This window comes from Onychomys torridus, chromosome 2 (assembly GCF_903995425.1).
Source record: "Onychomys torridus chromosome 2, mOncTor1.1, whole genome shotgun sequence".
Taxonomy (NCBI): Eukaryota; Metazoa; Chordata; class Mammalia; order Rodentia; family Cricetidae; genus Onychomys; species Onychomys torridus.
Genome location: NC_050444.1, coordinates 65,203,919 through 65,219,019, shown reverse-complemented (window position 1 = coordinate 65,219,019; position 15,101 = coordinate 65,203,919).

The following is a 15,101-nucleotide window of genomic DNA, read 5'->3' as shown; positions in this document are numbered from 1 at the left end:
TGCATCTTTCTCCACCTGGAACAACCACGGAGGGGGAGGAAGGAGGCCTGAGGTCTGAAGCACACGAACATGAGAACCCGAGTTCAGGTCCTCCAAAACTGACGTGAAAGCCAGGCATGACCGTGTGTGCCGAGAACCCTGGTGCTAGGGGAAGAGAAGGAGCAGAAACAGGGCCTTGCTTAGCCAGCCAGGCTAGCCTGAGCTCCAGTTCCCTGAGAGCCATGAAAGCCAAAAGAACGAGGTGGGAGTTGACAGAAGAAACCTGTCTGGGGCAGGTGATGTGCATGTTTTAATTCTAGTCACCACATGACCAGAGTCGTCTACACTTGGGCAGACAGGAAAGTGTATCCTCAGAAGGGAATTTCCACTCAGTTTTGAGAGTTCACTAGGGAAAGGCTTCCCGGAAGAGGTGCCTTTTGAGTTGAGCCTGGAACAACACACAGGATTTCAACAGGGGTTTTAAGAGAGGCGGAAAGGAGAGGCCTCCCAGGCTAAGGTGTGTTGGGTGGAGAACCCAGACTGCTTACCCCTGAACCCTTTGGTCCTGCCCTCCATGGCTCTGTGTGTCAGTGCTAACCTGAATAGAGACCAAAAGAGATGGCTACCTGGGCCCATGTCATTTCCTAGCAGGTAGAACTTCCCAAAGAGTGAAAGAAGGTGGCAAGTGTAGGCAGGGGCTGAAGCCCTTCCTCAGCTGGCTGCAGAGTGGGAGAAGCGAGCATACCCAGCACACAGCTATGTGGGGAGAAGGACCTCCAGGCCTGCTTGCCGCAGCTGACTTCAGGCCATGTACTCCGCCTGCCAAGTCCAGGAAGTGGGGTGGTTGGCACCCGGAAGCCTCCTCACACCAGACACAGTCGTTGTGGTTTTAGACTGCTAGAGATATTAACACCCCAAGTGATCGTATTTGATTTTGATTTGCTTATTGTTGTGTGCTGATTCTTTTTCTTCAGGGAGTCCTTATACACGATCTTTAAATAATTTTTTTAAATTAACATAGCTGTTCTTGGCTTGGTCTCCCCAGGATCTGATGGGCATTCAAGGAGGTGTTCAAGCCCTGCATCAGGCCAACCCTGAGGGCATTTAGAAAATGGAGCAGCTCCCTGTGTTTGTTTTCAAGGCTGAGAAACTCAGCACCACACACTGGGTGGCTTACTGACTTGTTTTCTTTCAGTTCTGGAGGCTCCAGGTCCAAGGGCAAGGTGCGTTCAGGACTGGAGCCCTCTGAGGCCATCCCCCTGGTGAAGACAGAGACATCCCTCTGTCTTCCCTCCATGTGTCCTGTCAGAAGGGCACCAGCCTGCCCGGATTAGGGCCCACCCTAATGACCACTTCCCTTTTAGGCACTTCTCGAAGACCCTGTCTCAGAACCAGCACCTTCTGCTGTACTGTGGGGTAGGACTTCAGCATGTGAATTTAGGGATCTGTCCACAACTCCACCCAAGATTGCCGAGACTTGCAGAGCCCAGTCCAGCCTAGGCTGGCTCATCATACACTAGCCGCCCTTGGCATGTCTCATACTGTCTCTAGCCAGCATGCTGTGTACTGTCTGTGCTGCAGACTTCTGCCCCAGCGCCCACTTCCACTTCTTAGCTCTCCAATATGGTCCCCAGAAAGATCTTTCCTAGCACCCCACATTTAATCTAGTTTCTATTGGACTAAATAAGGAGTTACTTTACAATTTTCCATGAAACTAGCAGGGTTATAGGTACTGCATGCAACATGACTTTGTAGCTCAAAAATAGATACAAAGTCTCCAGAGAAAAGAGTGATGTATTTGGATAATATATATATTATATAATAGAGATAAAATTTTATGTGTGATTAAAAATTTTTTAACAAAATGCAAAGGCAAATAGCTCAGTAAAGTAAATCTAAGAAATGTGAAAAGACATAGTACTCTTAATATACAAAAGTTTTGCATATAAAGTATAAAGTGAAGTGCATATAAAATATGTAAAGATAGTCTCCCTCCTCCACATAAAAATGGTCAAAGACACACATGGCTCATTCACAAAAGGATATGTGCTACTTATCAGTACAAGTTCAGTTGTAGCAAGAATCTTAAACGTTACTATTAATAAAATCAAACCTGAGCCAAGTATTGGGGTGAATGCTGGAAGATCAGAGAAGCAGAACAAGCCACAGCTTCCTCACCTCGCCAATTCCTCAGATTATCCTGTTTCCTCATACTGGAGCCTCTGAGTCCTCATCCAAGTGGATCTCAGCTGAATGGTTGCTCAAAGCCTAAAAGCCTAACCAGCCAAATGCTGCTAGTTTCTGATCCTCACGTCTTATATATCTTTCTGTTTTCTACCATCACTCCCTGGGATTAAAGGTGTGAGTCACCATGCTTGGCTGTATTCTTGAACAGATGGATTTCTGCCTCTGGAATGCTAGGATTAAAGGCATGAGTGCCACCATTTTCTAGCCTCTGTATCTAGTGGCTGTCTGTTCTCTGACCCCAGATAACTTTATTAAGGTGTACAATATTTCGAGGAACATAGTACACCACATTCAGCCTGTGATTAAAAGCATAATTCAAATTTACAGGGATATTTATTGTTTTGTTTTATGGTTTCAAATGGGATTTCACTCTAGCCCAGGCTGACCTTGAACTCAAACTCAGGATGATCCTCCTGCCTCAGCCTCCCAGGCATTACAGGTAAGCCAACTCACACAGTTTTTAAAAGAACAGTGGCTCTGTCAGTACTGGAGACGGTACAGAGAACCAGACCCCACCAGGCTGCCACTGAGCTGTCTGAGAGTGTGTGACCAAAACTATCCTTCCATTTCTAGGCCTGACGCTGGTCCCTCAGTTGCCAGAAAGTAGGGGTGGGGGTTGGAAGGGGAAAAGTAGAGACCCGAGCTTAGCCTGACCATCCCTGCGTGTGGGACTCTTCCAAGAGGCCGCAGTAGTCTTAGAGGACATGCACAGCTCAGGTTGGGAGGGAGATGTGGCTTTTCCAGATCATGGTGTCGTCCAGAAGGGCACACGGCGGCAGCAGAGTTTCCCCCGTCATCCACAAACGTGTAAATATCGCCACAGCGCTAATGTAACCAAGAGAATCACTTCCTGTTGTTCCCCTTCAGCGATATTTTCTGCTTGGCTGAGTTTGCTTAGCACACTGGAAAGGCCAACTCATCAGTTCTTGCTGCTAATCAAGAGCAGTAATTGTCCGAGTGCAGAGCCCTCCTGACTTGCACTCTGCTGAATAGGATAACAAGTTCCAAAAATGCTAAGTGGCGGTTTCTATAAGCGGGCCTGTTTTAATAGGGAAGGCCCCCAAAGAGCATTTATAAAGAAAGCCCTTCTGTGAAGTGGAATCAAAACATTGTCTGTATTTTACAGAGCATGGCAGGAAAGTGGAAAACTTGGAGAAATTCTTAAACCCTGGACTCCATAGATGCTCTCTCATTTTCCCCTCACTGGTAAACTTGTGGATTGGTTAAGGAGATGCCAGCCTCTATAATAAAATAAGCATAGCCCACAACTTCAATGGTAACCCACTAGAAATCTGTTTGGGGCCCATATAACTGGCGCTCCCAAAGGCGGACAGCCTTCCACAAGGTGACCCAAGGATCCAGGCTCCTCTTCTCTTGGCTTTGCCATTTTCAAGTTTGCCTGATTTGAGAGCATTAGACCTTCGAAGAAGGAAAGAGCCTGCTCATCTCCGTCAGCAGGCTGAAAGGGTATACCTTCACAGTCTTCTAGCCACAACCTAGCCCTATGGCCACACACCATTGCGGCAAGGGAGACAGAGATGCGGTCTAGCTGTGTGATGAGGAAGAACAGGAGACAGGTTTGGGGCAGGATTAGCAACACCCATGAATGCTGAGAATTGATCCCTTGGGCTTCTTCACTCAGAATGGCCTGAACACACCCTCCCCAGCTCCAGGTCACACCTCCGCCCTTCCCTCAGCTGAACCCTACCTAACACCAAGCATGGAGGCTACCATACTTCTGTCCTGGGAGAATGGAAGATGTTTCACAGTACATCCTCTGCAAACCTGCTCCAGACCCACTCTGCTCAGCTGCCCACCTTCTAAACAGAGCTCTGGGTTAAGCCGTGAACAAGAACTCCTTTAGCATTTACTGAGTACTAACTGTTTACCAGGCACTAATACTTAGAGGACTTTTTCCTGTTGCTCTAGAATTACATAACCAAGGCCCATAATTGAAGCCAAACATTCATGTCACTTCTTGCAGTAATGATATACTGCAGAGGCTAGACCTGATGCTCAGTAACAACCTCTGTTCACCATCTGTGACCACAACCATTGACCACAAATGCAAGAGGTTTGAGATGGAAGGAAGTGGAATGCTCAGGTTCATCAGAGAGGCCAGACATTCCCTCCCTTTGAGGAGGGTGGCTGATTCCTCCTCAAGCCAAGCAGCAACAGCTAAGAAGACCCCTTGCAAGGTAACTTCAAGAAGAGGAGACTGGAATGTCCACTTCCTGTTTGAGCATCTTCTCCATCAGCCAAGATTCTGGCTTGCCCTTCTGCCTCCTGGAGCAAGAGAAAGAAGGATATGCCAACTACATGCCAGTACCTTGTGGGCAATGGAATGCCACTGGTGATAGCTACAGTTATATTGCCCTGCTGGGACCCTAAAGAGCCTCTCCCTGGCAAAGGGGCATTTAGACACTGCAGGATGTTTTGGGTGGGAAGTCTTCATTAAGGGGCTTGAGGAGAAATAGAGCCCTCATCTTCCAACATCCACAAACTGGGCACAGGAGTAGGGAGGGGAGGAACATAGGATTTATCACCACAGGACCACAATGGGCAGATGATGCAGGTGTAATTCAGGTCCCTAATACACTGACCCTAATTGAAAGAGTATCCTGGGTGGGCCTGACTTCAACAGGCCATCCCTTTATAAGATGGTTTAGGATCAGGGAGGCCTGCCATGCTATGGGCAGCGTTATGCTCCAGGGAATGGCCAGCAGCCTCCAGGAGCTGGGAACTCCTGTGCTAGAGCTGTTGGAACTTGATTCGCTGTCCTGAGTGAACCAGGATCTGTCAGCAGCTCAGGGATGGAGAGGTTCCTGAGCTGCAAAAGCAGTAGCAGCTCAGGAACCTTGAGCTCAGCCTTGGCAGACCCAAGGAGAGGATCCAGCTAAGGAACAACCAAACTCCTGGCCCACAGTAACCATGAGAAAATGATGGTTATTTGAAGCCGCCATGGGTGGGTTGCAGGAACAGAAGGGGAACATGGAGTCTCTTCAGGCCACAGGAAGGCTCAGCCTGCACTGGAGAGGGAGAGAATGCCAGTTTGGAATTATGTTTGAGACAGAAGTTTCCCAAAGAGCAGAGCTGATGTTCAAATGAAATTGTTCTAGTAACTGGAAATAATCAGAAAGTTCTAGAATCTGACCCAGGATGATAAAAATCCTGCCACTCTACCAGAAATGGGAAAGAACAGCTTTACCTAGTGAAGAGTGGAACTTGATCTCATTTCATGTTTACAGCTCAGAGTGACGCCTCTTAAACAAATTGATTCCACACACATGTCCTCTCATTTAACCTGCACAATAACATGGTGAATGTAATTACCAACTTCCCGGATGAGCTTGGAAAGAGATTTCACCATCATGCAGGTGGTAGGCAGTGTGGCCAAGACTTGAAGCCAAGTGGTGTGGACCCAAAAAGGAAGTTACTGAGCCTCTGAACCCCAACTGAGTGCTCAGTTGGTCCTAGCACCCCAGCCAGCTATGCAGGAGGCAGCAAAGGCCTGGGGGTGTGCCAAGGGTGTTCCGCTCACTCTTCCCTAGAGGCAGGGTTCTTGGGCCCTTCTCATACTCTTAGACCTCAGGCAGGTGCAGTTCAACCTAGGCCAAACCAGTAAAACCATGAATCCGCAGGGTGGTGGAAGGCTGCCACGCTCTGCATTTGTTGCTGCTGCTGTCATTGTTTCTTTGTGGTTTTTCCATTTTGTTGTTATTGTTCATTGTTTAATTGATTGACTGATTGATTGATTGATTGATTTCAGACCATATGGAGTCTCCCAAATGCTAGGTTGGCAGGCATGTGCCACCACACCTGACTGGATCTGTACTTGAAATGTGGTATACATTGCCAATTTCCTTGTTCCTCAGCCAGCAGGGATTCCTTGATCTCCACTTCATGGCAGGGTCTCTGCAGGGCACAAGGGCTGCAACACAGAAGTATGCCTGGTCCCTGACTCGGGAGAATACCTTCTGGTGGGCAGAGAGAGGAATAGATGGGGGTTCAGTAGTTCAAAAACCGGTGTCTGCAAGGTACTGGGGAGTGCAGGACTGCATGGAACAGGTGTCCCCTGGGCGTCAGTACTGTCTCCAAACAGCAAGCATGGGCTACCCCTGCTAAGCATGTTCACTCAGCCATGTAAGGACTTTTTGTGTTTCCCCAGGTGAAACCTACTGTCCTTTTCTCATCTGGGGAGAAGGTGGATGTCTGGTCACTGAGCACCAAGCCGGAGCTGGATGGCCACTTGGCAACACTGAATGGCCCATCTGGTGCACCTGGTCAGGGCCTTCAAAGGCATAAAATGAGCTTCCATTTGTTCTTCTCTTCATGCTTTTTAAAAGGCCAGCAAATGACTCTGTGAGTAAAGGCCCTTGTCACCAAGTCTGATGGCTTAAGTTCAGTTCCCAGGACCACTTGGTGGAAGGAGAAGACAACCTCCCTCAGACTGTCTCTGAACTGTGCACACACATACACACAATAAATACATAAACATGGTAACATTTAGAAAAAATAATACTGACCGATGACATTCTTCAGCTGGCAAAGGTGATTGCCACAGAAGCCTGGCAACCTGAGTTTCATCCCTGGTGCCCATATAAGGGTGGAAGGAAAGAATCAACTCCACAAAGTTGTCCTTTGACCCCCATGCATGTGCCATGGCTTTAATGTGCACACACATACACTATGCACACAATAATAAACAGAAAGATAGATGGGTGGATGGATGGATAGATAGATAGATAGATAGATAGATAGATAGATAGATAGATAGATAATGGATAGATGGATAGATGGATAGATGGATGGATAGACAGAAAAATAAATTCAAGGAGCTGGAGCAATGGCTCAGTGGCTAAGAGTGCTTGCTGCTCTTCCAGAAGACTGGCATTCAGCTCCTCGAACCCACGTCAGGTGACTCACAACTGCCTGTGACTCCAGCTTTAGGGGGCTTTCCCCCCATAGGCACTCACCAGCACGTGCACACATCCACACACAGGCACAGAGCTATAAATAAAAATCAATATAGGGGCCAGCAGTATCGCTCAGAGAGTAAATGGACTTGCTGCCAAACCTGATGACCTGAGTTCCATCTCTGGAACTCACACAGTGGAAGGAGAGAACCAACTCCTGCAAGCTGTCCTTTGACCTCCACATGTACGGCACGGCATATGTGCAAACACACACACACACACACACACACACACACACACACACACCAATCAATCAATCAATCAATCAGATAATTAAATAAATGTAAGAAAACCTTTTTAATTAAAATAATTCCAAAAGGAAGATAAAAGGCAGGCAAGTGGCTCTCACTTCCTCCCAACCACAAGCTCTCAGGTCTCTTGCCTCTGACCACAGCCTCTGTCTGTCTCCCTGACGAGCACGTGTAGAGAGGGAATCACTTTATTTTAAACTCTTTTGGCCACAGTCTAGTTTCTTAGGAGTGTTTTGTTGTGAAGAAGTGCAATGTTTTTCTTGGCAAAGCTAAAAGAGCAGACTTTTTTTCAAATCCTTGTTAAATATTTATTCCACTGCTGGTAATAGTTAGTTATTCCGCTATGAATGACTGACAAATTCAGAATAACAGTGGCTTAAACAGGACAGATCATCTGCTCTCACAGATGGAGCCTGGAGGTCAGTGATCCATGGCTGATATGGCAGCTTGGCCAAGGAGCCCCACAGGGAACAGACTCAATCAACCTTGGCCCTCCCAAGGCTGTATCTCCTCAGCCACTTGGCCCAAGACAGAGCATTGGGATTCCAGCCTCCAGAACAGAAGAGACAAAGAAGGGGCTGTCCCTTCAGCAAGGTTCTAGAAAACCACTGCCTGGCACATCTGCCTACACCCCACCGGCTGGAACTGAATCAGGTGGTGACATCTAGTTGCAAGGGATGCCAGGACTGAGACCTCTGTCCTGAGACATTTTTCCATCTGCATATTATATTAATATTACTGAGAGGAGCTGATGGAACATAGCTATTGTACCCCCAGGACCCCATTGCCTACTCCATTGATTCAGTTTAGAGACACATTCCTCCAGTGGAGTTGAACTGGAAGGTGATGGGGGACAGGGTAGTCTTGTGCAGAAATGTCAGAGGACGTGGACCTCTTCAGAAACCCACAAAGATCCAGATGAGACCAGACCCCAGAGAACTGTCATCATCTTGCCCAATTCCTCTCCCATCCAGATTAGAAGGTCCTCCTCTGGGTTCGATGTCTCTTCTGCACAATGGGAACTTGGATTGAGCCTTGTAATCTTGCTTTCACTTCAGAAGTCTGGGGGGCTATGGTTCCATATTGGCCACAGCCAAGTGACCAAGAATCACTCAGATGCAAGGGTGAGTCAGAGATGTGAGGGTAACTTGTGTCTGGACATCCCTGTGGTGATCTTGGTAGCTTAGAAACCCTCTGCAGCCCCAAGTGTTGTGCTGCTGAGCTAGTGAGCTGGATCTCAGTGAATACTGCTCTCCACATGTGATGGTAATGTTGTCATCTTGACCAGATCTAGAGTCACCTTGGAGACAAACCTGTGTGAAAGAGTTTCTAGCTGGGTGGTGGTGGCGCACGCCTTTAATCCCAGCACTCGGGAGGCAGAGCCAGGCGGATCTCTGAGTTCAAGGCCAGCCTGGTCTACAGAACAAGATCCAGAGTAGACACCAAGACTACCCAGAGAAACCCTGTCTTAAAAAAAAAAAAATTCTAGACTGAGTTCACTGAGGTGGAAAGACCTGATCATGGGTGGCACTGTTCTGTGGGCCGGGGTCTAAACTGAGCACGAGTGAGTGTCCATTTCTTTCTCCTTCTTGACCACAGAGACAAAGTGACCAGCTGCCTCACACCCCTGCCACCTTGACTCCCCCACCATGGAAGACTGTACTTTCAAACTGAAACACCCCCTCCTCCCATACATTGTTCTGCCAGGCTTTTTGGCTTTTTGGCTGCAGCAATGAGCCAATAACTAACACACCCCCAGAATGAAATTGCAGTTGCCTGGTCACAATGAGGCATGCATCTTTGGAAATAGCTCCCCAGCTAAAGAAGTACCAAGCTGCCAAGGGACTGCCACTCAGTTCCAAGGGGAGCTATTAAAATTAGTGATTTAGGGGTCCATGAGGGGCAAACTTTGAGAGCAGGTGTATCAGTTACTTTTCTATTGCTTTTCTAAAACACTGTGACCCCAAAAATTCATAGAAGGAAGGGTTTGTTGGGGCTTATGGTTCCAACAAAATAAGAGTCCATTATGTCAGGGAAGCATGGCATAGACAGCAAACATGGCGGAAGGAACAGCTAGGAGCGTGCATCCCAAACAGCAAGCAGGAAGCAAAGAGAGCAAATGAGGACTACACAGTGTGAGGTTTTGAGACCTTTTTCTCCAGCAAGGCTACACTTGCTAAGCCTCCCCAAAACAGTGCCACCAAATGGGAACCTAGTCTTCAAATGCCAGGGCCTATGGGGATATTCAAACCACCACAACAGGAAAGTCTGCTCTGCAGAGATACCTGTCTGACTTGTGGTATCCTTGAGGAAGAACGGTGTGTAGATGAGAATGAACCAAAGGTATTATTGTTTAGTCTTTGGCGGACAGCTTTAAAAACATTCTACAGAACCCTACTAACGACACTGAAGTTCTCAAGAAATACTGGGACCCTCCCTCATGGCTAGAAAACTGACTTAGGAGAAGAAAAACCAAATGTACAATTAAACAGACACTTATTTCAATGAACTAGAGCAACATTCTCAAATTCTCTAGAGCCTGGGATTGGTTGATGTTAGTTAATATTAACAGCTATTGGGAATTTTCTGGTAAGGAAGAAGTTAAGTTGGGTATTGGAAAAATTCCTAGGCTACATGGAGGTGAGCTTCAGTGGGAGAAAGAATTAGTTGTGGGTTTGGAAGATTCAGTTCAGGAGATGTGTGAACACAAAGACTGTTCAAAGACTTCCCCTGAATCAAATCTACGCTTAATTAAAGAAGTTTTGAGTAATTTTATTTTATTTTTATTTATGTATATGTGCCTGTTCATTTGTATACCACATGTGTGCAGGTGCCTGAGGAGGCCAGAAGAGGGTACCAGATCCTCTGGAGCTGGAGTTACAGGCGGTTGTGAGTAGCCAGATGTGGATGCTGGGAACTAAACTTGGGTCCTCTGGAAAAGTAGCATGAGCTCTTAGCCACTGAGTCACTTATCCAGTCCCTAATTAAAGAATTTTTAAGATGAGAAGTGTACCTGTGCTATTTTTAGACAACCGTGACCCCTGCCTATATGAGCAGTCACAGAGTCACAGAGAAATTCGGAAACCCTGCTGGTGAAAATCCGCTGTCCATGGTACTGAAGCATCCTTAGGTCCTAGCCCAGCCAACAGATGTTCCTCCCTCTGCCAGGACGCTAGGGTTTCTATCCACCTTCCCCAGTGATTTGGGACCTGGTGGAGGTTTTAATTTCCTATCTTGATGAAAAATGTGTGGTTTATACACTGTCATGGGGCAAATGGAATTAGGATTTATTTCCACAACTTCCATGGTGTGTTTGGGTTTTTTCCATATGTCTTTGACAGTCCTATCACATTTCTGACAGTTACAATATTTTTTCCTTTCTGGGAAGTTGGGAAGAGGCAGAGAACATGTTTCCCTGCTTCCTTCCCTAAGTCTTGAGAGTACTTCGTACAACGCAGCTCTGTGCACATGTGTTTAATGTGTGTGAGAGGTGTGGGGCTATGTTTGTGTGTGGTGTGCTGGGCTACAGTGTGTATACATGTATATGTTAGGTATGGAACTGTGCATTTGCTTGTGTATTTGTGATGTAGTGTGCAAATGCACCTACAATAAAAAATTAGCCAATTAGATGCTATTCCAATTCAGATATCATTAATAACAAACCTTTCTCCTCACAATGTCATGCACTGATATGTGTTGGGCTTGCCAGCAGTTGGGAAGGGTCAGATGGTTCTCCATGCAGATTCCATGTGTTTTCAATTAATCTCACATCTGTGTTTGCAAGTGTGCTGCTTTAATTACATAGGTGAAGGAAAGTCTCACTCCCCATTATTAATGGAGGAACATTCCTTCACTGCATGCTGTAGAGCCTTCATCAGGAAGAGCCGTTGAACATGACATCAGTCCCAATCCTTTGACTAATTCCTTTTTCATTATTAGAGCAGATTTACAACTTAGGAGTCAGGGTGTTGAGCTTTTTTCTCCCGCTAGAAAATTCGTCTGTATCCTAGAATCAGCTTGTAGCTCAATGTAAATTCAGTGTAGAATTCAGTCAGTTATTAAGTGGATTTAAGTGGCTGAACCCTGGTGTAATCTGACCAGCAATGCATGAAGGAAAGAGTTGGAGGTGTAAAAAATGTCAAATAGCTTTCTCAGATGCATTAAACTATTAATAAAGATAAAACGATCTTTATGCTTGGGGTTTAGAACATCTCTTTTATGATAGCAAGAAGCCACTTTGATTCACGACTCGTTGCTTTCAGGGTCTGGTGTCATTATTCAGAAGGTGTCAGGACGAAAGCAAGACAAGCTCCTCACAGAGGGAGAGCCAAGAACGAAGCTGGAGCTTCGGAGTGCTCTGGGTCAGCCGTGCTAGGCCAGGCAATGACAGCTGGGGCTGAAAATGAAAGTATCTGAAGGCCCTCCACTAGGCTCGGAGACATCTTTTTCTAGGGCCCTTCTGGATAGGTTGTGGCCCAGAGTGGCCTGCCTGAGGCATCTCCCAGAGATGCTGTGCTGGACACATTCCATTGCTCTCGTCCACACTGCTCCCCATCTTCTTGCTCTGTCCTGACCTGTATCTAAGGTTGGTCTCTGGACTAAATCACCCTGACACCCTAAGCTTCTGGCTTCTAATGGATGGATGTAGCCAACTGGGCGTGCATCAGTGGGATACTTGAGGGAGAGGGGAGTGACAGGTTAGAGTTTGTCCCCTGTCCCTTCCTGGCCTCATCCCAATGGCTGCTCTCTGGAGTTTGCAGCTTCCTCTCTGCTGCTGCCCTGTCTCTCTTTGCATCCCGAGTCCTCTTCCCACTCTGCCTGTGCACTCATCACTAAATTCTTCACAGCTAAACTGTTTAAGGGGCAGCCATTTCTTCTGGGGTTCCTCCTTGACTCATAAGAGCCCTCCCCACCTTGAGCCCCTGCTGCTTCCAGAGCTGCATGTGCAAGTGGGAGCTGGGAGAAGGGAGCCCCGGCACAGAACGTTTGTTAAGTGGGGACCATGGGTGCATGGCAGCTTCTCAAGGCTTCTCGGGCACATGGGCACATTGCTGCTTGTGCTGGTGCCAGTCTTCAATGGATACTGCCCAGGCAGCTTCCAGGAACCAGGGATCAGAGTAGGTAGGCCCTGCCCTCAGAGTTTACAATAGCAGGTTAGTCCTGTGTATTAGACTATTATGGGGTGGCTCAGGCTCTGAAGAGGAGGTAAGAGGAGAGGGACATGAAGGCCAGAGAGCAAGGAACGTTCAAACTATGAACTCAAAGGATGAGAAATGTCTGAGAACGGGAGTTGGGGGCAGGACAAGGAGACAGCGTGTTCTTGGCAGGGGAAGTGGCATACACAAAACTCCAAAGGCAATGGAGAGCTGGGGTAACTGACAGCCCGGAGACGGAGGACAAGTGTGTAAACAAAGGAGAGGCCTTGAGAAAGCACCACAGGGTGGGCAGTGCCTCCACAGGGTGGGCAGTGCCTCCTCCCCCAGGCCCTGTCAGAACCCATGGGCTCTTGGACACAACCTGGTTTACATCTGCCTAAGAGCCCCAGTCTACAGTGTGCAGCATAGAAACAGGCCAGAAACAAAATGGCTCCATCACAGGCGCTGGAGTGAGATGGATCCTGGCCCCACATTTTCTACTTGGGGACATGAGGTCCAGAGAGACTCAGGCCTTACTCAGGTTGTGCAAGCAAAAAGCAGTTAAGGCTACTAAGATCAGGGTGGAAGGGAAAAGCCATGGTCTGCCTGGAAACCACCTCATCTGGGAAGGAAAAATCATGGAGAGGTGCTAGGGCTCTGAGTCCCTCCGATGTCATGGCCAGCCTGGATTGTCTTGTAACCCAGGAGAGCCGGGCCCTTCACCTCGATGCACCCTGGGTACCTCTGCCCAGCCCCTGGCTCGGCACAGGTGACTGGAGCTTCCCACTGAAATCATGTGAATATTAAGCTCATCAAAGCCTTGCTTGAGGAAGGATGGGGCCAGGAAGGCGGCCCTAACGAGCCGCGTGTCACTCCCTCCACCCCACGCGTCTTGTGCTGTCCCATTTGTCTGGCTGTAATCTACATTTCAAATGATTACATGGGAAGCTGAAGTGGTAGTGACAAGGATAAACGAAGCTTGTTAAACTAATAGCTGCACTAATGCCCAAATATGTGAACTTCCCGACGCAGGCCGCATCCCAGCCTGGCGGAGCTGTCAGCCCAGCTCCCCCGGGCTCCGCCGCCAGCCGCGGCCACATGATGAATGGCCCTGTCGACCAAACTCATCCGGGGCCCAATTAAACAGGCAGAAATGAACTAGAGCCGTCAGGCAGCCGGGGAGGGGGGAAGTGGGATGGGGGAGGCCAAACCAGACACACAGAGAGGCTGGGGGGGGGGGGGAGTCAGAGCAGATAGGGGGAGCAGGGAGAGAGAGAGGTACAGTGGGCCAGGGAGAGGCAGCAGCTTGGGAGCAGGAAGGCAGAGAGCTGAGGACGACATGGCAGAGTGGGAGGGAAGGAGAGAGAGAGAGAGAGAGAGAGAGAGAGAGAGAGAGAGAGAGAGAGAGAGAGAGAGAGAGAAGAGATACCAAAGGGCAGGAACCAGCACCCGCTGAGATACACCGGCAGCCAGAGACACAGCACAGGAGAAGAGGCACATGGTGCTCTTAGCCCAGCAAAGAGGACAGCGCCTGGGATGGAGGGAGAGAATGGAGGAAGTCGGGGTGAAGGGGGGCGGGCAGAGGAGAGGATCAGGAAGAGAGAATAGTCCCCTGGCAAGTCATTGCAGCTCACGGCAGCGGGGAAGTCGTTCTGTCAGAAAATGGTCATTTAATGGTTTGCCGAGCCTGCGACAGATATGTCATGTGAGGCGGTTGGGCGGCAGTCCCAGGGCATTTCATTTATTAATTACCAGTTTCCAGCAGCTCCCTCCATGGCTGCCTCACACTTATCATCAGCCTAGCCCCTGACTGGAGCCATTCCACCCCCCACAACACCACTGCCAGGCACTTGGTCCCATTTTCCAGAGGAGGAAGACAGAGGCAAAGGCCAGATAGACTAAGCCTGCTTTTCTGCCAGTCTCCGGTGGGCAGTGGACCACCTCCAGGACAGAGAGTGTGCACCCCGTCCCTCCCTAACCCAAGGCTAAAGAAAGGTTGAAGCCTTGCTCCTGATCCTTTCCTTTTAAAATGCACATTACATTTTCTTGTTTATTTTTGGTCTTGGTTTCTGAGACAAGATCTTTCTATGAAGCCCAGGCTAGCTGAGAGCTCTCTCCTCTCCTCTCTGGGAATACAAGCCTGTGCCACAGTGTGTGGCTATGCATCACACTTTGTAAACCATAAGTATAGTCAACTAGCACTTGTAACAATCTTACGCCTTCTCCTGCAACTCAGTTGTACTGTGTTCTGGTCCACCCTTCCCTCTCAGAAGTCCTTAAGCTTTTCAGTCAAGTAATTGGAAGGCTAGTCCTTCTCTGTGGCCCTTGCCTAGAAGAAATGCTTCATCAGAATCTGTAATGAGGGGGCTGGAGAGATGGCTCAGTCCTTAAGAGCACTGGTTGCCCTTCCAGAGGACCCAGGATCCCCACATGGCAGCTCACAGCCCTCTGGAGGAGCCAGTGTTCTCCAGGCTGGGGAGGAGGAGCCTCTGCACAGAATGAGACACTTCTTC